Source organism: Lytechinus variegatus, chromosome 2, assembly GCF_018143015.1.
Source record: "Lytechinus variegatus isolate NC3 chromosome 2, Lvar_3.0, whole genome shotgun sequence".
Taxonomy (NCBI): domain Eukaryota; kingdom Metazoa; phylum Echinodermata; class Echinoidea; order Temnopleuroida; family Toxopneustidae; genus Lytechinus; species Lytechinus variegatus.
Genome location: NC_054741.1, coordinates 25,738,010 through 25,764,942, shown reverse-complemented (window position 1 = coordinate 25,764,942; position 26,933 = coordinate 25,738,010).

The following is a 26,933-nucleotide window of genomic DNA, read 5'->3' as shown; positions in this document are numbered from 1 at the left end:
GCCCAGAAAAAATTGCATTCAAAAATAATTATTTAGTGCTTCAAAAATTGAAATACCATCTTAATTTCATCCCATACACTTATGTGTACTATTTAGGCGTCTATAAAACACCTTTTTACAAAATCGGGGTTTGCCTTGTAGTTTTAGCTTTTCATTATCAATAATGGTTGTTTTCAGGGTTTATTAGTTCTAATGCACTTGTACACATGTTTCATCTTGGTTTGAGAATTTTTTAAATCGGCTGCTCACAAAGTTAAACAATACCTTTAACCTGAACACTGTTTTTACCAGGAATGTGTATAAAGTCAAGTTTTTGTCATCTATTTATTCACTCACTCACTGACTGTTCCGTGATCCTGCAGGAAACATTCCTGTGACATGTTTGTAGTTTGCCCTCTTCCTGCCGTTTTCAGACCCCCCAAAATACGAGAAAGACATCCCAGGGGGGATACACTATTGGTGTTTGTCATCGCAATTTGAGAGTTGACTCATTCCGCAAAGTCATGTGATAGTGCAGAGGGGGGGGGGGGGGAATCTCGCAGAAAATCTTTCATTTCCATGTATGCATCAGTTTAATAATGTTTCGCACCTCTTAAGTCTAGACGAGCATGCAGTAGCAGTCCCACATATTTTGCCCCAGCTAATTTGTAGTTCCTGTCTGCCAGAGATCGCACTATTAGCTTATGACATTTTTAAAAAGATATTGAAATTAATTGATGATGACATCATTTTTCACTTCATCAGTGCTGATAGTATTTTTCAGAAGTCATGAAACACACCAATTTGAATGCACGAAACCAACTCAAGTGTAGATGGATATAAGAATTTCCTCCTGTCTTGGAAGGAACAAAATATGTGCTTTTCCTTTTTTTTTATGTCACACCCTACCAATCAATTTGAATATGTGACTGAAAGTCAGAAACTCATTATTTTACATGTATATTGTTCAATCTCCTTTTTGAAGCCCTTTGCTTTTTTTTGTGACACCCTATCCAGGACAATATTGAAGACTATCTATTTGATTGGAACTTATCCTTTGTGTTTAAGTAGCTAATCGATTTGTGTGTTGTGATGATGTAAGAAGGATTTCTATAGGGTCAAAAGGCTTATTGTCTGTGTATGTGACTGAACATTCAGTAAAGATTAGGCCTACACATCAAAAAGCCCCACGAAGCTTTGAATAAAGTCCTCTCCTTGTTTTGCCTTTGCTTTTTCACTATCAAAAGCTACTGTTATTATTTTGAAAACAATATCAATTTTTCTGAAGTTCTCTTTAATTTGTGTGATTTACAATCATTTTTGTTAGTCAGCTGGTATGATTTTTCTGCTATTAAAAATTGCTCTACAGACCAGGTAGATGTCATTGATACACAATGCCCCCTAACTCTCAAATAGAATCTGGCTGTCTTTTTGAAGTACATGATTGGTCCCTAGATTATTTAATCTGAAATCATGTGATACAGTAGATGCAGTTGTATCTACAATCTTAGACAGCTAAAGTTACAGTGATATCAATTTTGAAGTCATCCAAAAAGGTTCGTTTAGTATCTTTTCATGATTATGACTTGGATGACTGGTAGAGATTTTCCATGTTATAATAAATAAAGAAGACCGATATATTTGGCAGGTGAAAAAAAAAGTTCCTACCCATTAGATACTACAGGCGTACAAAAAGTAGTAGGCCTATACCGTACGGCAAATAATGGCAGGTTTAACAACTCTATATACATGTACAATTGTACGTGCCTACAAATATAGTCCTTGTGGGTAATGAATAAGTTCTGTATGTGTAAAGAAGGCAAATTTTGCTGGCATTTCCTTTTCTGCTGGTAGTATTTTTTCCACAACGGCAAAGGTATTAAATGTGTTTGCGTGCACCCTGTTAAAAATCAATAAATCTGTGGATGCTATTTGTGAGAAAGCATGCATGGAACAAGAAATGGTTTTACATATGTAGTGAGTATGGTGAGTAATGAGTGAGAAAGCATGAATTCAAGCAAAGGGATGATTGATGGCTTTTCATCCTATCTGAGGGACCTTGTAATGTGGAACCAGTAGGATCATGTTCCATGTCACGGGTGGTTATTATATGATGTATAGACAACTTTATAGACTATTACACAATTCAGTATTTGGACAGATTTTAGCCAGATTGAGCATTAGGTCAAGTGTGTTGATCGGACTCGTAGGCATTTTTAGATGTTATAATGGAGTTTGACTTGGGGAATTGGACCAACTCGTATTATAAGACAAAGTACCTATCTATATCCTATGTTGATTGCTTTACCCGCTCACTTTATAATGCATTATTTCAAGAATAATGCTTAGGTGCGGTGCTGTGTATTTGTCCTTTTATTTTCATACCTCTTTAGCGTAATATCCTTGCCAATCTTTCTGCTCGTCACCCACATTAATTTGAAAATAACCCCGAGGCTTAAGCTTCTCCATTGATCTCCCATCTCTTTGATACACTTTGATTACATATGCATTAGAAAGATAAATGCATGTGGAGGAGAAAATCCTTCTCAGAGCATGTTTACACTCACCATTTAAAGGCAGAGCGAGCGTTTTGAAACGTGAATACTCATTTCGGGTTCAAACATGATCCCCTGCTGCATTGTTCTGTAATTTGCTTAACGTTTACAGAATGGAGAATGTGCCGGAATATCATACAATGAATTAAAAGAGCCTGACATTTTTCAATGCTCAATGATAGCATATTGATATTTTTATCGAAATGTGATAAAAACGTATGTCGATATGAAGATAAGGGGTATTTGTTTAGGTTTATGTGTGAAATGCGATATGAATGCTCAATGTGCACCCTTCTCTGTGTTTATTACAGTCACAGCCATTGAGGTTTGTATGAAAATAAGAATGAGAAGGAATATTATCATGTTCATATTTAAGCGAAACAATTTCAAATTACTCGTCTTGTCCTCAAAACGGTGGGTGTAAATGCACCAAAATCACTTGACAGGCATGCAATATTATTGGACGTAGACATGTGTTGAAAACCACAAATTTGCAAGGGTGGATTCATATACGTAGTAAGAAGGATCATTTATGAAATAAGGTATGAAGACAATGATTCTATAAACTGTACCTCCATTTTTCGACTAAAATAGTGTCTTTTCATATATCATATATTGTAAAGTGCAGTTTGTATGTCACTCATAAGATCTTCCCAAATTTAAGGTGTTTTTAAAGAATCTTTGAATATCAATAGCTTTATTTTCATTGAAATTTGATTAATCTTCTCTTGAAAATAAATTATTGGTTGGCTTGTAACTAGTCCCTTAATGAAATATTTATACAAAAAAAATTGTATACTGGTACTACTACCTAGTGGATACCTCACAGGACACAATGTTAAAAAAAGGGCGAGGGTTGTCTTTTGTGTGTATGTGTGTGGTTGACTTAAGGTGGTAAACAATGAACAAAGAATGTACTTTTGAGTCAAACACCATGCAAATTTGGAACTCCTTGTTTGTTCATTTTTTGCATGTATGATGTATAGTATTTCAACAAGTCAATCTATTGGGCTTGAAAAAAAATACTTTTCTGTTGCCGCACCATTTTGTACGATGACGTTCTATTGACTTAGTCACAGTGCTCTTTTATTTTGATCAATTGGTTGACTAATGTTGATTCGGTTTAGTTAGGAAGAATGTATGTTCTATGCAGCTGTCAGGTGTGACCTACCTAAAATGAACCAGGTTTTGAAAGTATGATGAATGATCAGGAGTATGTTATTCAAGTACACAAAATAATTTAGATGAATTTTGCCAACACTCCAGTCCAGAAAGGCCAACATTTCTATGTACATATAAATATCATTCATTTCAAATAAGTAATATTGATTTTTAGCCTTGTTCATGCATGAAGTCACTTGACATTGCCGGTCTTAAAAATGTATTAAATCAACAACTCCATGCAAACGAGGCCCCTGCCCCCCTCCCCTCTTTTCTCTTGTACATGCCGGAAAGGAAATCTCCAGAAAACTCTGCATCAGAATGAGTTTTCTCTTCACACGAAATTAAATATGAAAATGCACTCTATATGAACAAAGCACTTGATATACTGTACATGTAGGAATCATGAGAATTTAGATAAAGTCCTCCTTCAGACTAAAATGAATGAGATATATGAAAATTCATAATTTCATTTTCACACCTAATTTTTGATGGTGCCTTTTGTCTTATTTGTTTAGTTCAACAAATAACGATGATGAAGAAAGAGATGATTCTGAGATCATTAGTTCCTGATTAAATATTTCCTTAAAACGAATCAAACTAATCGTGGGAATTAATAATGATTTATATAAAGCTGTGAATCCGGCTGTGATGTTGTTTTTCTTTTGAGAAAAGAAATCATTGAGAATGAACCGCGAAATAAGAATATCCCATTGATCACTCAGTACCTCCCTAATTCCATTCGTTGAATGGAATTGACAGCTCACGCACGACTTCTCCTCAAAGACTGCATAGATCAACAACCACAATAAACACCCAGCACTTATTGTATCCTCTACATAAATCTTATTTCATTCCAAAAAAATCAACAAAGGTGGGAATGGCATTCCACCTTTAGAGCAAAACCGATACAAATTTGTGATCATATTAATAAGGTCGGGTAGGGTCACAGGGAGATTGTTTGATATGCCCTCGCTTGGTTGATTTCTAATTGTTGCATCCCAATGTGAGTTTGAATGAACAGCCTCGGGTGTTGGATTGAACAGAGAGGATATACAGATGACATAATGACAGTCAATTGTTGCTTTTGTCGACTGACTGTATGGTACATGTCAATATCAGCTCCTCTTTACATGCAGTGATTAAATATGAGATTCTGTGGCTTGCAATTATTTTGTTGCAATGATAGAAATCAAAATAGCAGTAAACAGTATATAAAAATTATTATTGTTGTTAAGAGGCGATACTACACCCACAGGCCCTATTCATAGCATCCGTCCTCATTTATTCATTTCAATCAAGCACAAAATGTTTTTAACAGATGATCAAAGAACATGAAAATACATAAATGAATTTAGAGCATTTGCAGTTATGTGATCAATTTGATACCAGGAATACACAAACTGACAAATGATGCATTATTTCAGTTGAAAAATGATTTATCATGCAAGTTTGATTGAAACTATAGCAACTTAACTCAAAAAAAATAATGATCGTTTGGTGATTTGCTCAGATTACATGTATGATGTTTATGAGAAGACTAATCATGATGTAGGATAATTAAAATAGAGGTTTGGACCACGATGAAGGAGGTGGCTGCTATTTAACGAAAGACAAGCACTGGAGGGGATGGTTGCTGTAGATAGATCTGCCTGAGGATGGCTCAGGAGACGACTGAAAGGCACGCTATGTTAATTTCATGATTGATCGATTGATAATGCGACGAAGAGGAGGAAATGGACTTTCAACGCTCGCGAACGGCTTGCAAGTCGGCCCGCATATATCAATAACCAGCCGTCCTTACTGTATTTATCGTCTCTATTTTCTGACCCACATACGAAGGCCATTAACAAGGTCACGAAAAGAGGATATATTAAAATATATGGAGCAGAGTGCTTAGTCTATCTTCCCCAGTCACTTAAGGCAATAATTACTTAATTAGCATGATGCGTGTTTGTTTGATGTAGACTTGAGTCAAACTCCATTAATTCATTAAAAATATTAGTTCTGATACATATGAATTCAAAAGCATTTCATTAACCCCTTTGATGAATTCTAAAGGATGAAAGTGTCGATGAGGTGATTATTGATGTATCAGGTGATTTGAATGGGAGGTGACAATAAAACAAGAGCTGAATAGAACTTGGTGGGTCTGCATGTCACAGATGCATCCTATTGCAATTTAAGTTGTAGTTGCCAATATGATGGAAAGTCAGACGGTCACATGTACATGAGCCAATGACTTTCTGGCAGTAACAAAGAGAAATAGGACATCTCCCACCTTGTTATCCATACTACATTGATAGGTGAGCGCCACTTGGTCGTGTACCAATTGGTCTACTTTCCAGATCCTTCTGACAACATGAGCTTACTATATCATGTTGGTATTATTGCCATTTGCTTCAATCCATAGGCAGTTTTGACTTATTTGATTATAAAATATTTTACTATTTTTTGTGTGAAATTCTGTGAACTGTCTTCCAGAATTATGATTTTTTTTTTCCCCCTATAGATCTTTGAAAACTGGGGACTTGAACCGCTCTTTCACTCAGTAAAAAAAAAACAGTATTATTTGAATGATTCCAGTGAAAAATAAGGCTAATGACGAATTTTTAGTACGTGAAGCCAAACTAGAATTGCGAACGCTAATCACAATTACGAATTCTACTCCGGAGGTGAATTCCAATTAAATTTCATCAAATTTAAGTACAAATTTTCTGTGTAAAAGGTCCGATGATTCTAAGGAGGAATAGCAATCATCATTATTTAAGATTCATGTGTGAGTGTCTAATCTATGCCAAATGGCAACCAAACCAAAACATATTACTAGGAAAGGGGTTTACAGACAATAGAGGATTAAACCATATTGACTAATTCTTATTGCAGAATCGTCATTTATGTTTGCCAGTCATATGTAGCATTGGAGAATTTGACTTTTAGGCGGCAATGTGTTTGTTTTCCTTTGCCAATATCATATTGCAACACCAAGGCCAAGCATTTTTTAGCATTAAACATCTCGCGTTCTCTCGTAATTCTCTGCCTTTCCGGATGGTTGTATTTATAGAGTGGAAGATTACCCTACTGGCTTTGAAATGGAAACGTTAGGATAAGCCCCTTTTAACTTGGAGGTCTGGATGATTTCTTGTGGAAATATTCTATTCTGCCTCCTTTTAAGTACTAATGTTATATCCCTGCTTTTAAGTTCTTTCTATCGTTATCTCTTCCTTTCTATCTTGCTTTTCCCCTTTTTATGTTTTTTATTGTCTGCGATCTTGTTTTCTGAGCTGCGACGCAAGTTAAGTCATCAATCTTTTCGTGCATGTACGTCTGGTTTTCTTCTCTTGAGGAACTTTGAGGATATCATGTTGAATTTCTTTTAAGTTAATGGGGTACTTGTTTTGTCGCACTCTGCGTACATTGAATTCATCATTCTTAGTTTTCTGAGTAAGAGAGAGAGAGAAGGGATTGGGCACCTGCTCGTTTTGACCGAAACAGAATATCTGTTTACGGAAACAAAATAACATTCAAATGAAGTTGATCATAATTGAGTTTGTAACATGATCCGATCGTTAGCGCTGATGGTAAAGAATGAGGCTATGGAAAGAACCAGGAGAGTATCATGTATGAACATAAAAAGGCAAATTATTGGTCGCTATGTGAATTCCCATCAAGGGGGGGGGGGGGGGTTCATGAAACAAATAGTCAATGATTTTTACTGACGAATTTGCTCTGAGCCAATCAGGTTCAAGGATTTTGGTAGCTTACAACAATTGTCAGTGATTATCACTTTTTTATGAAATGTTTAATGCTCCCTAAATATGGATGTCATTTGGTGTTGATTATCACCGTGATAGGGTAACAAGTTATGGGGAGATCACTTTTTTTGAGTTTCTTTTAAGGTATCTTAGACATGAGCCGATGAGGGCTGTAAACAGCGTTATGTCAGTGAGCTGTGTGAAAGCTCTACCCTTCTTTCGGCAATGTGTTCATCAGTATTACCTGGATGAGAGATTGAGTGCCAAGTCCGTATTTAGCCTGAATTTTCGATCCTTGTAAAGCAAGCTCCCTCCCGCTGTAGTCACATTATGGGGGGTAATGCCGACATGAATAATACCGGCAAACCCTGCACACATACGTGGCCATTTTAATCAGATGTTGTCCTACCTTCACTCCCTCTCCCTTGATAGCAATGTCGAAATTGCACGCTTAGTGCTAGTCTCAAAGACACAGACCCCTTTACCAACTCTCATATGGAGTACCAGCGGCAAAGTTTGGTTTTGGAGCGTTAGACTAGCAGTAGGGATCATTTGTCGGCACTTGTGTACTTGAAGTGCGGGTGAGATGGTGTCAGTGTTGTAAGTTACCCCTCATGTAACATACCTCTCATAAGCATGACTCATGTTCAGTCTTAAACATCCACAGAGGGTCTCGTTCCGCCAAGACTGCATGTATTCACGTAGATGGCAGATTTTTTTATGTCGTGCTTAGCAGCGTCAAAAGAGTATCTCTGTCAGTGTCTTAGCGCCTTGTGAACTTAAAAGCTCAAATTTGGTATCCAGTGTCAGGCTCCGTTTTGTTCCTCGAGGGAAATGGGAAGGGGGGCGGCGGTAAAGATCCATAGCCGAATGATAATGAGGTATTCATTTTCATGGGTTTTGCTGGCGATGGGAAGTTCAGTTTAGATGAATAACCTGCTGTAATGTGCCTGGTTAAACCTATTGTTGGTTTCTTTTGTGCATACTAATTCAAAATGTCTGTTTTCTACATGTAATGATGTATGAATGCGTGAATACTCAGTTTTGAAGCTGGATTATCGCTTTGGAAATGAAAAGATGAAATTTGCTTGCACCATTTACACACATGCCTCAATAGTGTAATATCTGCCTTTAAAAGAATGGCCACAGCTTCTAAGTGGTTTGCAGATAAATCTAGAGACCAAATCAGGGAGACATGGTTCCATACATTACACCTTTCGTGCTTTATTGAAATTCATTGAAAAAAAATCATCCAAGCAAGAGGTGACTATTACATCATGCTCTTTGACAAAACTCATATTTCAGAGGTGTATGGTTATATTATAATCACATGACGGTGGTGGGTAATTCGAAAGAGGGGAACTCGATACATGAAAACTGGAGACCGGGATTTGGCGAATGAGGGGGAGCAGAAATATTCTTGCTGTTTTAAGAGGAGAATTATTTTTTTCTTCCTCTCCGTTCGTTCGCATCCTTAAGAGATGGAGAGCTTGGAAGATATCGTATGGATGGCGGAGTGCCCTGAGCAATGTTCTTGGTATTCACCACAACCCATTGTGAGCTTGTTTGCACACAAATCTATTGGAATAAAGATGAGGCAGGGTGCGTTTACACCAGTTCTAATCTCTGATTGATATCGATTGTCGAGTCGATCTGTCGAGGTGGCCTTCCTTTAAGATACTCTCTTTAATCATCAATGCCTTCATCTTAGCCACGATTTACAGTTATACCAAGGAGTTACCTGGGTTATACATGATGCAGCTTTGAAATTGTCAGAGATCTTGTGAAGATCTCCTGTACAATATGAGGACATAATTTTCAAATTCAAAGCATGATATCAAACAGAAAACATGTGTTACTCTTAGTAATTTTAGTATTGTCTACTCATTGATCACTTACCTTTAAAATTGAATAACTTTATAATTTCATCACCAGTGTCATGGACTCTTGCTCCTTCATATCCTGGAAATGCTATCTTGGAAGTAGCTTCTTTTCTTGATAATTTTGAGCCTGATGCAATTTTTAAAAGGGAGACGATGGCTTTGCCATTATGACTAAATGTTTGTAATAAGGGACATGGAAATGTATTTAATTTTAAAGAGATACCGAGAGATGAAGAGGGGGTAGGTTTGTATAAAGTACCTTGTAAGGTCCACACCTCATCGCTTAGGAGATAATCGCACATGACAACTACCTTCCAGCATGTTGGTGTAAACACGGGCTGCATGGCTGCCATGCATGAGATGTGCGTATGTAACCCGATGCCTACCTCAGAATGCTTCTAACATGATTTGATGGCTGGTTGGGCTAAGAGGTGATGATTACTCTATGCCAATGTCATCACCTCCCCCCCCTTCGCTGCTCCACCCTTATTTCACATCTTCTTCAGCTATTACTTAGAAATATTTATTTCCTTTTTAAAATCCTCTTCCAAGATATTTTGCACGTAATCCAAATGTTTGCAATGTCTATAGCTGTATCACAATTGGTTTATATTCACAAAGCTCACTTCTCTATTGTGGCCTGCTCTTCTTTGTGCCCCAGCTTTCTCTCCATCTCTCTCATTGATACATCTCATACCCTTTTCATAAACCTATCCTCCAATTAGCCGCCTAAGAGTAATGCAGATAATTCAATAAAAATTGCGTTCATAAACTCCGAAAATAAGCCGCATTATTTTTACGAGCGCCCGTCCTGAAAAAGGCGGATAATCGCCATGACAACTGGACACGCCCCCTCCGATGCGGTTGTGTTGGAAAAGGGTGACCTTGTGACCGCACCATGGCAATTATCCGCATTATTTGGAAATGCGTTCATAAACTCAAAATCTTATCCCGATGCCGCTATTATGCGGATAATAGCAGCATCAGAGTAATGCGGATAACTCTTGTCCTCCTTCAATTTTACGACCAAATTATGCTGCTATTAGCCGCCTAATTCATTTTAATTGGGTTTATGAAAGGGGTATTATGCTCAATGTATATAGTTCTCTCGTTCCCATCCACATGTACATGTCTCTCATTCTTAACTTGTCTCTCTTACTTTTGCTTTCAATAGATCTATCTAACCACTCCTACCATTCATTGAATCACTTTTGTATCTTCAAGCTTTTCATCTTACCTCTTCCTCCTCTCCACTTCTCCTCCTCCTCCTACTCCTACTCCTCCCTCTCCGCTTTCTCCTCCCCTCCTCATCCCCCTCCTCCCTCTCCTCTTCCTCCTCCCCTCCCCCTCCTCCTCCTCCTCCTCCTCCCCCCTCCTCCTCCCCCTCCTCCTCCCCTCCTCCTCCTCCTCCTCCCCCCCTCCTCCTCCTCCCCCTCCTCCTCCTCCAGTCTTTCTTAACCCCCCTGATGGTAACCATGATCTTGAGATCATGAGGTCAAGTTCTGATCCTGAGCCTCAGTGTAGTATATAGTTAGTGACTCACGGTGGTGATGAGGTATGTTTTGAATGAAGGTAGGTGATCATCTTCAGATGATAATGGTTGCTTACTGCAGAAGTGCTGCAGCTCTTGTAAAACTGTTGTGTGCTTGCTTTTCTTAGAGGATGCTACAGTTTATCATGGGGTGGTTACCTGGCAATGTTGCTACATTAAGCAGCCCTTTCTCTGCTAAACAGTATGCGCAGATGATTCGACTTGAGAGCTATTATCATTTTTACGAGTGATTGGATATCGCGATACAGAAGATGATATCATGTCAGTCTTTCTTAAGTCTTTGCTTCTTCCTGTAGACTCTGATTTATTCATCAACTAATATAATAGTTTGCTTGGAGATTCACAAGTTCATCCTTGATTTCATGAATTACAAATGTATACCAAATAGAGTTAGAGTTGTCGTCTCCATTTTGTGTTAAATACTTTTTTCCATGCAGTCTGCTTTCTCAGTGGTAACATGAAATAAAAAAGAAAATGGCAAATGTGACTGTGAATACCATCTCTTGTTTAAATATTGAAAGAGTACATGTATTCTTGGAATAATTTATTTACATGTACCTTACTAACTTCACTTAATCTGTATTTAGAAAATAAAATTTTTGATCATGAACAGTGAATTGAGCCTTATGCTATTTTTGTTGTTTTATTTTTGAATATTGGCCCTATACTGCAATTTTTACCTTTTTTGGTCATAGGGCATTATGTTCCTGTCAGATACTGTTTACACTCCAATACATCAGACAAAGGAAAATGGCAATATTGCATTTAAAAAAAATAAATTCAGCTATGAGGTCAATGGAAAATGGTGAAGAAAAGACATTTCATGCATAGGCTCACAGCTGTGATTTCAGTGATAGACTCAAAACCAAACTCAAGAAGAGACAGGTGATTTCACACTCGCCCAATCATGAAAATACCTTTAATTTTTTAAAAGTTAATTATGAGCACTTGTAATTTTTCAAAGAAATTTTTATAGTAGATAGTCATCCATAATCCATTAAAAATACAAACTTGTTCCTGACACCTTTAGTGTTTTGTATAAAGTGTGATGTTACACTTAATTTACTGCACCAATAAGGTCTGACGTCGCAAGACTAATTTTTGGACTGTGTGCTTGTGTGAAGTTATGGTAAATGATGTTAACGTATGAATGCAATAGTAGATCCTATATCCCTTTCTCTCCTTTTCTACCCCTGGAGCCATGCATAAGAGCGTGCGTGTTTCTCCAAGCTGGGCGGTGTAGCTGTCGGGGTGCGGCACGTGCCTCTTTACCCCTTGTATATGATGGGGTGTGTTGTTTCCTTTTGCGTTGCATCTCCCACCCCTTTTGACCCCATTGCTCTTAAAAGCAGATTTTCTGAATGAGTTTGTGGAGTCAGTCAGAGTTGGGAATTAGCCTCTTTGTACAGCAGTTTGGCGCTCATTGAGAAGTTCAGGAGTTGTAATGTAGTCTTTGGGAACAGCTTTTTATTTATTTTTAATACTTCTTTGGAGAAGGGGAGGGGAGTGAAAGGTGAATACTGTCCTTTTGAGAACCAAATCCTTTTTCAATGGTATGATTTTTTTTTATTTGTGGAAAGAACATGAACCCATATGTATATATATTGATGTTTGTCTCAATTATTTACAAAAATATTCCATCGTTAACTCAGCCCCTTCCCCACCAAAAAAAAAAGGATGAAAAAGCAGTCATGATTTCATGCACTATATCTGATTTATCTAAGAAATGAACTCCATAGAGAGCTGGGTCGTTATTTTCATTTGACCACGGCTTTCTATAAAAATTTCAATTTACATTCATCCTGTCGTCACGTCAGTAAGGCATTCAGAGTCAATTTGTCAAACCAAATGGTCATTTTGATGCCTTTATAAATGAAGCAGGTCTTCATGAAGATAAAGTAAGAGAAGCGCCTCTCTTCTCTTTTGCTCATTCTCTCTCTTTCTCTCCCACAAATTACGTTTCATTTCATTGATTCGTTTCGCTCGGTAATAGGAACTTTTGTCCGGAATTTTCTTTGATATGAATGGTCATCCTGTGGTCATCCTGTCATTTGATTCCTCTCGGGCAAACTGGTTTGATTTGATTGTATCCCTGCTGCGAAGCATGATAGTGCCTATTTGAGTTCTTTATTAAACTTGATAAACCCCTCCAGCTAAGAATGAAATCGGGAGAGAAAAGTGCACGCATTAGATATATCCAGCAGTGATAGTAGATGTCAAGATAAGATTGTGGTTGAATTTGTGTGTAATTATATTTATTTTATTTTTTTCCATTTCTTTTAAATACATTGTTTGCCATTATCTCAATGCTCTCTGAAATATACACATATCAACCAGGCTTAATTAGGCCTATTAATATCATTTGCTTGATATGTAGTGTATGCATTATTTATTGGTCACATGAAAGGAAATGATCCGTCTTCCATATCGAATTAGTCTTAATTCCAATTATAATAGAATATTAATCTTTTCTCTGTGCAGTTGAAAAAGAATAAATTCCCATCCATAGAATAAATCAATATGATTCATTTTAGATTCTAATCTTATCCCGAAATTTGAATACCTTGTGGAATCCCAAAACCTCTGCATTGTTTGGATTTTTGGACTGTGGCAGATTAGAGGAGATGAGCGATGCGTTATGGAGAGATATGATCTGGTTAGATAACAGATGTTCATCATTTACAGCCATTAGCTGATTAGGAAGGCTCGGTTGGGACAAGCATATCTGGGCAGAGAGGGAGGAAATGGTATGATGGCTTTGACTGCTGGTGATCCCGAGGTGAAGAGAGCCAAAAGATCACGAGATTTGATGAGCTGAACAAACTGGATCAGGATGTCAACAGACATGTGGTTTAATAACATTGAGAATGAGCGGGTGTTCGCACATGAAGAGGATTACGTTTTCGTTCACGTTGTCGGTTATTGGTCTTGAATTTGTTGTGTTACATGTAACCGCATGCATTTCTTGGATTTTGTTTAACTATTCATTAGTGAAATAATTTCACACTATATTATATTTAGCGATAGAGCTTGGTTTGGAAAAAATCTATATATTTAATTATAAGATTTCAGCTGTTTTCTTTCTTAGTCGAGGCTGCATTGTTGTGAAATTTTCTAATGAGTACCATAGAATTGGATAGGGCCTAATTTGCAGATGATTCTTTACAATGTTTAGTGATAAAGTTTGTTGTAAAAAAAAGTTTATACGTAAGACTTTGACTGTTGCTTTGCTCAATCAAGGCTGCATCCATGTGGTGAATTTATCTAATGAGTGCCAGAGAAATTGGACATTTAGCAGATATTACTTTACCATTCTTATCAATTTGAAATCGATTGAGAACTTTGACTAAAGCAGCAATTTATGTTTCCAAAACAATGTTTTTGAAGAAACTGAACACAAGCCATGTAATAATGTTGAACAGAAAGTTAAGATTGTGATTTCATGTGACAGAAATCATGTAGGCGGAGTATTTTCCCATGTGTAGTAACACTCCCAGGCCTTGTTGTGTACGTTGGGTGTAAATGGCAATTGTATTCTAGTCTTTAGTATCAGACACAAAGTTTTAACGTCTTTGATTAATGGTATGAAAATCTTGAGGGATTTTTTTTAATTTAAGTTAAGAAATAATCATCAAGGTGAGTGATGTTTTAGTTCATAAAAGTTCAAATTGATTTCAACTTTTATATATCTGAACTGTATTTTAATAGCAAAATTATGATAACACGTATATCAAACTACATTTGACAAATTTGCTAGAGATCCCTAATAGTAAAATTAATCCGAAATTCAAATGTGTCTATGTAGTATATAAATCAAAAAAAGAAAATGATTTGATGTTTTTTGTTATATGATTTTGAAAATAATGAAAGTATACAAAGATTCCTGTAAAACGAAATATGGTAATGGAAACAATCCCACCAAATCTGACCTTGAACTTTCTCACTGGGGTGAAATCCCGAGGGAGTAGGGTGCCCTGGCACTTTCTTTTGTACTATAAAATATTATTGCTTCCCAATTTCCTTGTTTTTATCACCCCTACAGTACTTTAATAATTCTCCTGCTGGCATAGCTATCATACATGTATACCAGCTTCTTGTTATACAATGTATTTTTTCACAGACATACCTCTCCTGTAGTCCGAAGTGAAGTAATGTGTTATTGAGGAAATTTTGAAAAAAATGTGCATGATGATCTTCATGATAAAGAAATTCCAATAATAAAAATTATTGTATTCAGTGGCATATAATAAATTAATCATATATTTAGAAACTGTTTTTGGTAGCAGGAGGAAGAATATTCATAGAGAAATTTATTATTGTTTTTTTACAGTTAGGCCTATGCAAAATAAATATCACAATGCCTGGAGCAGAAAAGACTTAATCCCCTTGATGGAATGCTAAATCTTTGTGATTAACTGAAGGATCAGAATTGGCATTCAAAATTTTAGAAAGACCTATGTCATCGGCCCTGATTTGAAATTCATATGGGGAAGGGAAAAATTATTGGCGTTATCAAAATAACTCCATGGTATTATACTCGTCACTGGGAGGATACATTTTCTAACTTAAGAATCATACTCTTACTGAAGAATTATTATTTGAGCTCATTTTGTAAAGCAATGTGATACAATCATTGAGAAGAGCGCTACGTGTATGAAAATACTTATATTGTGTGGAGCATTATTTAAAAAAAATAAGAAAAAAGAGGGCGTGGCTTTGGTTATGATGCCTTTGAAATATGATACATTAGCATTTACTTTGCATTAATCTGAGATATAAGGTTAATAGAAGAAAAGAATAATAGATCAGGACCCTGAACAGATAGGTAAACAGAGAAATGTACTCACGACGACGGCATCACGCATTGAGCCCAAATGAACCGTGAAATTGAAAAAGAGTGATAATCTCTCAAATGACACCAACATTTATTGAGGTTGCTTCCAGACTTCAAGCAGATATCTCCTTTTACTGTTATTTTGTAGGATTGTGAATAGATAGATGTCAGATATATCAGCTTCACAATAGTGGGGTTGGATACTATATGTAATGACTCCCAGTTTGTGGGTTCAAAATTGTTGTGAATCTGTGCTTACTTGTGAACCACCCCCCCCCCCCATTCCCATTGCCTAGAGCTCACTTTACCCAGGATTCATTTGCATAAATCACATGCAATCCCTTGTTTGCTGAATAATGAATCACTAGTCTCTCCCCAAGGCTGGTATATTCAGGTCACTAGCATCGGACATGGGCTATTTGACCGAACTTTCATTTACATCGGCCAAGCATCAGCCCTTGTTAACGTTGTCAGTCGGGACATTTCTGAAATATTAATGGTCACTTAGAATCAGTTGCAAACAGAACGTGCTGTTTATAATGGAGAATATGATGATGATGAAGTTAATGATAAGGGCATTGATAATCATAATGGTTATGGTGATAATGGTCATGATGGAAGGGGGTGGTGATGATGATAATGTTGATGATTGATGATAGTAATGCAGAGCTGCCACGTAGTACTGATTTTCCGTATTTAGTACTGAAAATAGAGAGGAATACTGATGGTTTCATGCAAAATACTGATTTCTTAAGTTTCAGTTTAAGTGTTGTCCTATGGTATTCCTGTGAAAATACTGATTTCCTCACCAAAATACTGATTTTCAGCCTTGAAAATACTCAAATGTTCTTGTTCAGGTTGGCAGCTCTGGTAATGACAATGTTGATAATGATTAAGTGATGTTGTTGATGGTGGTGGTGAGGATAAGCCAATTTTCCATTTTTGCCAAAACTTTCCCTTTGTTTCTAAGCAGGCCCTTCTAGTATTGCATTTATACTGACGTTTCATCTTGCAACAACAACAAAAATGTCCACCGATTATATCAGCTCTGGAGCTGTGGGATGTTGCCAGTGTTCATTCAGCACCAACACCTCATCAAACCACGTGGGTTTTCGTACACCATTCGCGGACATTGAGGTTGCTGCGCACGTCGTGACACGATACAGTATAATTACACCAGGGCAATTTAACGTGGCATTGATGCGGTGTTTTATTGCCCTCAATGCGCACTTGATGCTGGGGGTTTTATGAGGGATCGCCACTCTGCAGAATCTCGCAGCAAATTTGAAATCCGGTACAAATGGGAGTATAGGTACATGCCACTCTGCTCATTGTTTGCATACGTTTATGTAAGATTCTGTGCCATTGCTAGGTAACATGATCAATATGTACACACATAAGTGTCAATAGTGAGTAGAGCCTGGATTTAAAAAAAGCTTTTTGAAGCAGTCTCAATTATAAATATATTGTATTGGCGATTCTTGCAATGTTGACTTTAAGGATAATTGGATTATGTTTTGGAAATTTAAGGATATGAAAGGTTTTGAGAAGTACGCATCTTGTTGTCAATCTTTAGGTGCGTATGTAAATTATCATGTTTGAAAGGTGAAATTTATTTGTATATTTTGTAGAAGGGGCTTGAGAGACGAGCAAACAAATTATGCACAGTATACTATTATTTGTCAGATATTAGGCCTACAAACAAGGCATAGGCATGTACTCCCACAACATGTCATCTAAATAATTAAGTCATCTTTTATTGAGCGAAATCTGGGAAAGGCCCTCTGTAAGAGGATTTTAATTTTGGGGAGTAGGATTTGGACCAGCCATGTCCTTGGTAAATGCATATAGCCAAATTGTTGGCCTATATCAATGTTTCCTCAGGCCATCTCGAGCGTGATTTCCGACTCCTCTCTGTTATCTTAGCCCTGGTGTGCAGCGCAGCAATTTTCTAATCAGTGACAAAGAGCAGTGCCGCGAGTCCGCAATCGCACAGTTATTGATTCTGAGCAAGGGAGGGAGAGTTGCAAAGACACTCTTGCACACGCTCCCGTGGCCTTGTCTTCCCTTAGCCCCAAGATTTTTCATTATTGCCAAATTTTAGAGGAGTTTAGCGAGTCATGCGTGATTAGAGGAAAAGTAGAGCAATTGGGCTAGGAGGTACTGAAGGATTTGTTTCAAAGGAGTTCTTGACTAATGGCTACTTGGTCACTTTTTTATTGTATCCGTCACTGTCTCTCTGGCTAGTTCTCTTGACCCCCCCAGTTTTCTTTCTCCCCATTTCCTCCTTCCCCCTTTTTAAATTTTTCTTTTCTATTTCCCTTTCTTTCACATTACTTCTCTTTTTGTATTCCACAAGATTGAGTAAAATGTCAAGACATAAAATTTGTCTTTGCACTTAACAGCATGTACATATTTTACGAGGACAAACCAGGTACCTGTATCATATTAAATCCGATTATAATTGCCTGGTGTGACATTGTCATCATTTTGTATTGCTTTCTTTTCAGCCTTACAAATATCAAAATTAAAATGCTTCATATCTTCTCCTTGCATTCTACTTTTTGTTGGGGAATTGATTAGAATTAATTTTTTTGCTTCCAACAGAAATAAAAATGTAATTGTAAACTATATTTTTGTCTTACCAGCTTATTTTTACGATTAACAGTTTGTCTAATTAAATCTTACATAGATATTAGTTTTTGTGTAGGCACAGTAGTGAAAAGGGTGTGGCGAGCAACTGCTTCAAGACGAGTGATTATCACCCCCTTTAATCTCGTTACTACACACCTGTCCCGTTAAGTGTCACCTGAACGAGACTCGCCTGTCAGTTGCTCTCCTGTGTAACACCGCAAGCCTGGTAATCGGAAGATACATCTTGGAATCATTTTGGCATGTACAATCAATTAGTAACTTCCTATGAGTGTGTCAGGCAAGATGAGAACACACGAGGGCAGTAGACACACGAAAAAATAAGCTGCGCAATTACCACGCATGGTCATGTGACTTGCGAAAGCAAACAGTCGAGGTGGCTTCTTAACAGAAAGCAGATGGCGCTCGATGTCTTGACACATCACCCCACCACGTCTATCCCCAACTACTTGAGACACCTTCACAGTCCGCCATCTTTTTTTTTTGTACTTCCTCTCTCCATTCCCTCATCCCTTGTCAACTCGGAGAGTGTAATTTGATTTCAGCGGCTGTTAGCAGGGTGCTAACGCCGTGCATTAGTGAGCTTGCGAGGAATAGATCGCTGTCGTTTGGTGCATCAAATGTTCAGCATCGTCGTTGAGGCAAGACTTTATGACGTACGAGGCTGGTGACAAGGGATGGGAGGTGAAGGGGAGTCATTATGAAAAGCCTCTATTGAAAATCCACCTGGGAAATCGTGTACATCCCCTCTTAAGTGAGGAATATTGCAATTTCCTTTCTCCTATTATAAAATATTTTCATGATTTTTGTTTTTTAATTTATCAAATACCTTTTCATTGTACCACTTTCTTTTTGAAAATGTTTTCTTTCCCACCTCCTCTTTTTTTCTTTTGTCTTCTATTTTCTTTCTTCACCTGTCTTTTTTTCCCTCCTAATATTCATGTGATTATATCCTTCTCTTACCTACCATCTCTGAATTTACATAATTTAATTACTATTTATATGAAACTGTGTCCTAATGTTCCCTGCGACTAGCTCTCTATTCACAGCAAAATTGCAGCCTTGATCCAGATATTCTTTCCAAGAAACCTTGGTTGATGAAAAATATTTCTAAAGGAAACTGTTCAAATTTGAATTAGATTGGTGATGAAGTATGTCAAATTGTGAATATTATTTCATGACTGTTGCATCAAAATCTCTCTATAGGGTTTCATGTACAGTGTATATGTGCAACTCTTCTTGATCTTTCTCAATTCCATGTACCCCTTTCTGGTTATTATCATGATGGATTACACTCAATTTTGCATTATGAAGCTCTTTGCACATAAAATATTATTCATCATCTCCCAAGGCCTGTGGAATAATGAAAGTGGGGATGATGTTGAAATGCCAAAACAAAAGCATAGCACTCCATCTCCTTGACACAGACACTGTTTCCTTTTTTTTAATAACGCGACAAAAATTAATGGCATCCATTAATGTGATGAACACACAATGAATGTTTGATGGTTCCTCTTTGATAAAACCTTTCTCGATATTAATTCTCTAGCAAGAATTACGTTCTAATTCCTTCTTTATTGGGTCAAGGTGGTGTTATTAATGTTTCGCCTTTCGACATAACACCAAAGCCAGCTTGTTAGCTGGAAGGTAAAAGTATCATTTTGCAAAATTTAATTTAACCGCTTTGATGGGAAGTGTTTCAGCAATTAATATTTCGCTCAGGAGAATGGGGCGGTGCTGTCTGTTAAGTTAGGATGTGACGGACAGAGATATTATCATGTTGACCTTGGGCTGTGTGTAGGAGCTCAATAAAAATTACCTTCCTCATTGGTTCTAATTGCTTATGCTTTATTAATCCCGTTATGATTAACTTTGATAAATGCCCTGTTCAGATGAACAAAGAGTTTGAGGAAGAAAACCTGTTTTATTGCATTGCAGAATGATTTAGTGTGAAATCCCCATATTCAATAGACAACATTTTGAAGCAAAACATGCAGTTTAAAATAAAAAGTATTTCAAGAAAGGTCTGTTGGAGATCGTTAAATCAAACTGATGCCATCAGAAACAGTTACTTATTTAGTTACCATTGAACTGGAAATTTGAATTGAAATTCAAATAGCACTAAGTGAGTATATACACAAAGGAGATATTTGATAAAAAGAGGAATAAAAAAGCTCTCTATAAAGTTTTACCTTAAATAAAATGAATAAAATTCCCTCTAATTACCAGCTAGGCAGGAAATGGTGTTATCCATGGTTACACTTCCTTGCCATAACACTCGTAAACCCAGAAATATATTTGCTTTTCATTTTGCAGTTAGCTCACCACTCTAAAACTGTAGACAGTAAACAAGTAGGTAATAAAAATGTTCTTGGTTGAGTATAACCAGTTTTTGTATTATTTGATTGGTAAATAAATAGTAAAGGTTATAGGGAACATACCAATAAAAGATACACAGATGTGACATATATACATTTTGTGAGAAGTGTTGTGTGTTTTTAATGCTTTTTTGGGGGGTGAGGGGGGGCTCAGCGGAGACTTTGCCAATCCTGTACAGTCTTGATGACATCATTTCAACCGCAAATCCCATAGATCCACATCCTCTTCCCCCAAATCAACATCAACAACGCAAAAAATGATCAGCCATTTAATGGGCATAGAGAAAACACATTGGCAACAATTATGACGGAGGGATTGTTTGTTTAATCTGTTTGCCTATTCTGTTTGGAAGGTCTCGCTTGAGCTCCTGCTTATAGCCCATAGGTCATGATGATTGAGATCTATTTATGTGATACTACTCACCACAGCTTTATTAGGGTTCCTTAGGTTTGAATTGATCGATATTCTGGATTCCTAATGAGAATGTGATGGTCTGTTTAGGGAGATTGTAAATTTACCTGTGAGTATGTTTGATTTGTGATTATGTGTACATTGGTAGTACAGATTTTAAAATATCGCATATTTCAAAGTACTTATTTGAAAGTTGGTCATGCAAATGTATATACATGAAGAAAGATTGTTTTCAAATCCAAGAGATGGCAACGTTCTCAATCCTAACGAGATTTATGGGAGATGATATCTTCAGTTATTACAAACATTTAGGTTTGCAATAGAATGGGAAACAAACTGTAATGCCCCATAAAATGTTACTCTTTTCAATATGGCTGCCAATTTGGGAAGGTTCATGATTTATTGCTCATTGATTTGTTTCGCTTTCTATCCAAGCACGAGTATCACATTGTTCCTCTTCCCCATGTTATTAAACCACCAGTAATAAAATGTAGTTATCAGTACAAGTGGGTGCCAATAGGAGAGTGCATTCAGGTCGACCAAACCACAGCGGTCGAACAAACACGATACCTAGAAACTCCCTCATCAGTTAAAAGTGATGGTACCCACGATGTCCTGAAAAGTGCAGTGCGTCACCCGATGACTGATTGAAACAAATCATGCCGTATGTGAACTGACTTTCAGAAAAAAAAATCAATATAAGACAAGGGTTTTATCCTCTATCCCTGGCACAGATAACGGGTATATTTGATAGCTTTTTTACTCAAACACAAATTTGTTGCTCTACATATGAAGTGGACAGCGGGAATTAGCGTGTCCAGTTCCCTGCGCCTATGGTTGGTCCCTTTTCGTTTCATCTGCCGCCGTTTCCTCTCTGCATTTGCGTGACTCCTGTGGTTTAGCCAGCAGGCACCTACTGTATCAACTCCTTTTATTCCATCCCCTATTGTGTATTCATATTAGGTAAAGGGAAAATGAATTGGTGTCATTAATTTATGGTTAGCTTTGTGTTTAGCATTAAGCTGCGATGCATGTCAAAATTTTTGTTTCTGGATGGGGTGGCTGGAGAGAAGGGGGTTTTGAGAGCAGGTGGGAGGGAAAACATTGTGGGACTAGTCAAGAACAGAAAAGGCATCGATGATTAAAATTACAATTTTTTTTCTGAGCTTACATCCTGCAAAATGATGGATAGTACTGTCTGTTGTAGTGTATAATGATGTATTTTTATAGATTTTACAATATAGAATCAGAATTTGTATTTTACAAAGAGGAATTACTATAAAAATATGATGATGAAAATGATAATTTTTTTCTGAGCTGACATCCTGCAAAATGATGGAGAGTACTGGCTATGTTTAGTGTATAATGATGTATTTTGATAGATTTTACAATATAGAATCAGAATTTGTGTTTTATAAAATGTGACCTAATGAGAATCATTGTACTTAATCCTGATAGAAACTAATACAGAATGTTTCGTAATAGGACAGGTTCAGGTCATCACCCAATACATGGAGGCATATGTAAGGCAATACCCGTTGTGAAGTGAACTCTAAGATATGTGGAGTGTTTGACTCCAGAGACTCATGATAAAAGGTTTGAATCAATAAAAATCGTCCCTCGGGCATGCAATCTGATGGTCATACAAGTATTACCAATTTCCATTCCTGCTTTCTCCTCTGTATCTTCTCTTACCCTATTCTCTTTTATTGAACCGTGATCGCAGTTTAAAATAGTGTAAGGCCGTGTTTATGCTTCCACTTTTCAGGCCAGAATCAGCGTTTCCAAACGTGATAAGTCCAAAACACGGTTGCGTCCATGCTTACTTTCATTTGAACGCTGTTTCAAAACGCCGATCGTAAACTCACAAAAAGGTGCGTTTGTAAACGTCGTTTGACCAGAATCAGGCTTTCTGGGGAAGTATAAACAGAACCATGATCGTAAACGTGTTTAAATGACGTCATTTGGTACATGCTTCCGGTGAGGTGAAAATCCGCGGGCAAATACAGTCGTATTGCTCCATGTTATCTCACGTAATAACAATCGGAAAAAAAACTTTTGAAAAAAGGCGCGCCCAATTTGACCTCGCTTTACGATGCGAAGCCAGCTGGAGACCATGATTTGCTCTGAAAAGTTAAGCATAAACAGCACTCCCAGAACCACGTTTACGATCGGCGTTTTGAATCGACGTTTGAAATCGCTGATTCTGTCCTCGCAATGGAAGCATAAACACACCCTTAGTTTCAAGAAATGAGTTGGGGTTGGATCTTTCTTTTCCTCATTTTAAGCCATCTTTCCTTATTGAAATTGATTATACGAGACTATTCCGTAATTTCAAAAAATAGAATGATACATTACCATATCCTAAAGCGGGTTGTGAAAATATTCACAAGTATTTTTTTTATGTAAGGGGATTACTGTTTAGCAAGCCATAGGCTTATTTTGTGATTCCCATACACATTTTATTGTATTTATATGCTTTGCATTTTATGAATTATCAATAATTTGAATTGAATTGAAAAAAAATTGATAGTTTTCAAGAGATAGTTGGATGGGTGAGTGGTTTCCCCTTTTTGTAATTTTCTTTTTGATATTTTTTTTATACAGTATGCAAGACTTGCACCTATGAAAAGCACTATCACTCCAGCATCATCAATTGCATAGTGAAATACGCCGTAATGGCCGTTATACAACACATTTCTTATTTTAATTGCATCTATTTGAGTGTTTATTGTTATTGATCCCCAAGCTTAAGAGCCATTAATATCTCCCAGGGTAATATATATATATATGAAGAGGAATATTAAGCTTGCAAGGATCTTTCTATACTTTTCTTTATATCGCCTTGTATCTTAAAGCCTCTCTTGAGCTCAATTGTTCCGTCTAATGAGTGCGGTGGAGGGCAAAATGACTCGAGTTATTTTTACTCACACCGCCGTTGTAGTCCCTTGCTCGTAGGAGAAGACAAATCTGATGTTAAATTATGCACCGATGGAGATGGTGTTAATGTTTTATGTGTGCTCCTCAAAGCCATAAGAGTGTCATCCATTTTCATCTCGTAACTCTATCACCATTGACCCCACCCCCCAGTATCGCCACTATGGAACATCCTTCCCGGGAAGGGAGCCCGCAGAGATGATATTTACGTTAAGTGCTCAGAGAAAATGAGTATTATAAAGGGACGTGCCGGGCGCTGGGTTTGGAGGCATTAATCGCCGCCGTCGTCGATGTGCACGGCTTGTGCCGTTAGGACATCAGTCATCTGTGAAATAGGGATCACCTGATTATGTGTAGGGAGCCCCCTTTCTGATGCTTGGGGAGTCATGCGGTAGAGGTGTGAGTGTGTGTGTATGAAGTCATGTCTTCAAGACTGTTTTAACAAAATGTGTATGTGAATCGATGGGGGTTTTACCAGGGGAGTTTACAAAATTGGATGAAAGCATCTATATTTGACAGTGGTGCATTATGAAAATCAGGTCAATGATGGAAGGGGGATGTGTGTGAGATCCGCATGATGGGGTTATATCTTATTTTGTATACATTGTTTGAGAGAATGTGAATCCGAAATGCACGTTCCAGTGGGCTTTGAAAAATGGTGGTGTATTCATGAGTCAAGAGCAAGTATTTGCTTTAAAAAACCAACAACAGTTCACCATCATGGGTATGTTGTATTTGGGTTTAATAAATCCCCTATATTTCACTTCCATTCCATATGAAATAAGAAGTAATCCATCTTGGCTCCCAAGGATTAAACATTCCACCTCTATTACCCACAGTACTTCTAAGAGCATCACACTTTTTCTGCATTTAGACAAGAGTGTCTGAATTTCAGGTAAACCTTTAAGTACATCATGAAAAAATTCAGTTTATTCCATCATTTCATCCTTTCCCCATTTATTATATTGCACAAGGGCAAGACCAATCAATATTACTGTGGCTGGTTTGCTAAGCGTGACAAACAATGGTTTGCTTGCTGCTGGCTTGTCGTTTCCGAGCGTGAGGGGAGAAGGTTAAAAAAGGAAACCGCTCTTCCACCATTCAATCGAGATGAGACGAGGGAAGGTGGGGGAGGAGGAGGAAGAGAGGTGGGGGGGGGTCCTCAACAAGGATGAAACGGTGATTAAAATGCTGTGATGACGAGGGAATGAATGACTACCACGGCAGCATACAAATCTGCGATGAATGATGGATGTTGTGTTTTGATAGCGGAGAAAATATTTCCTATGTCAAGAAATTAATGCTGACTCAGTTATTATAGCAGGATTGCATCCATGTGAAGGCTAACCATTTTGCTCACAGGGAAGGTTCTGATATCAAGGGAGACTCATCAGAGGGATTTAAATGCTTTTTCTTCCTTTCATTTTTAGAGACCAATGATGGCACTACTGTATAATCTCAAAAGACATATAAGAAAGTAGATGAGCATACAATTTGAAAATATGTCAAAATCCAAATAAAGATGGAATAGGTATATGGTAAGCAATATACTTATCTGAAAAAAAAAAACTCTAACCCCCCCCCCAAAAAAAAAAAAAAGTTAATGTCAATGCAAAGTGAATTACATGTATGAACATGCTAGCATATTTTCTTTATGAATATCAGTGAAATTACAGCTCATATTTTAATGAAATCTTTTGTGTTTGATATAATTTTCTCTCTTTATGTTGATGTATCTGCTGGTGAGCATTTAGAAAGTATGGCAAAATAAAAATCAATATATCTTATTTGAAGTTCCTTTGATTGATTTTTACAAGAAATTAAGAGGTTGATATAAATACTGCTTGAAAAGTTGAATACGATTTCTCTTATTTATGACACTGTATGATATGCTCCAACTCATCTAATGAAGATGTGAACATTTCCTGTACAGAATACAATTGGTAATTCACTGACTATCATTAGTTGATGCCTAAAAGCCCTCTAGTGTGAATGAATCTATGATAACACAAATATTATCATTTACACATGCCATTTATTTTTAAATGTGTGATTCTTTGAACTAGATTTGATTGGTACAACAAATGTATGGCAAAATAGGAAAAAGGATGATTTTTTTCATTTAACTTTATCAAAGTCTTAATTCATTCATTTATTTTTACAGAAGACAATTTTTGTTGTATCACTCCATGCTTACCAGGAATTTGCAGTAATTGTGCACTTTTAGAGCAAAAAAATGGGAGAAAGTATTCATAGACTAATGTGCAAAATGTCCTTCTACTGTGATGCAAGGATAAGAGTTTGTAAGTGCAATGTGACCATGTATGCCATTCATCAGGCAATATGTATTCCTATAGACAGGATAGGTTGTTGCACTTCTGTTGCACAATTTACCAATCCTTTTACTCTCTAATGGGTATATCATGTATGATTGACATGTTAATGGTAGATTCTACGACATATCAGAGCTCAATGTCTTGTACTGCTCGACAGCTTGAAGTGTTTGGTGCAGAAAGGGTCATTTTCCACCATCGCTGTTGTTATCACATTGTTGTTTCACATGCGATTTTCACAGTTGGAAGAAAAAAAATATATATTATTGATTTGTTACAAGATTTTTCCAGTGAAAATGGACTTGTCACTAGGCTTTGCATAACATGGCTTTGTAGACTTTCATTAAAAAAAAGGTTCTGTGTCCTATGTTTTGATTGAGCAATTTTGTATAAAAAGGACATTAGCTTGTGATTTCATGTGTTAATCTTCTTTTTTTTTTCTATCCCGATGATTTGATCTGTGATAATTGTATCTAGGCATGCATTTTACACAGAAGAATTA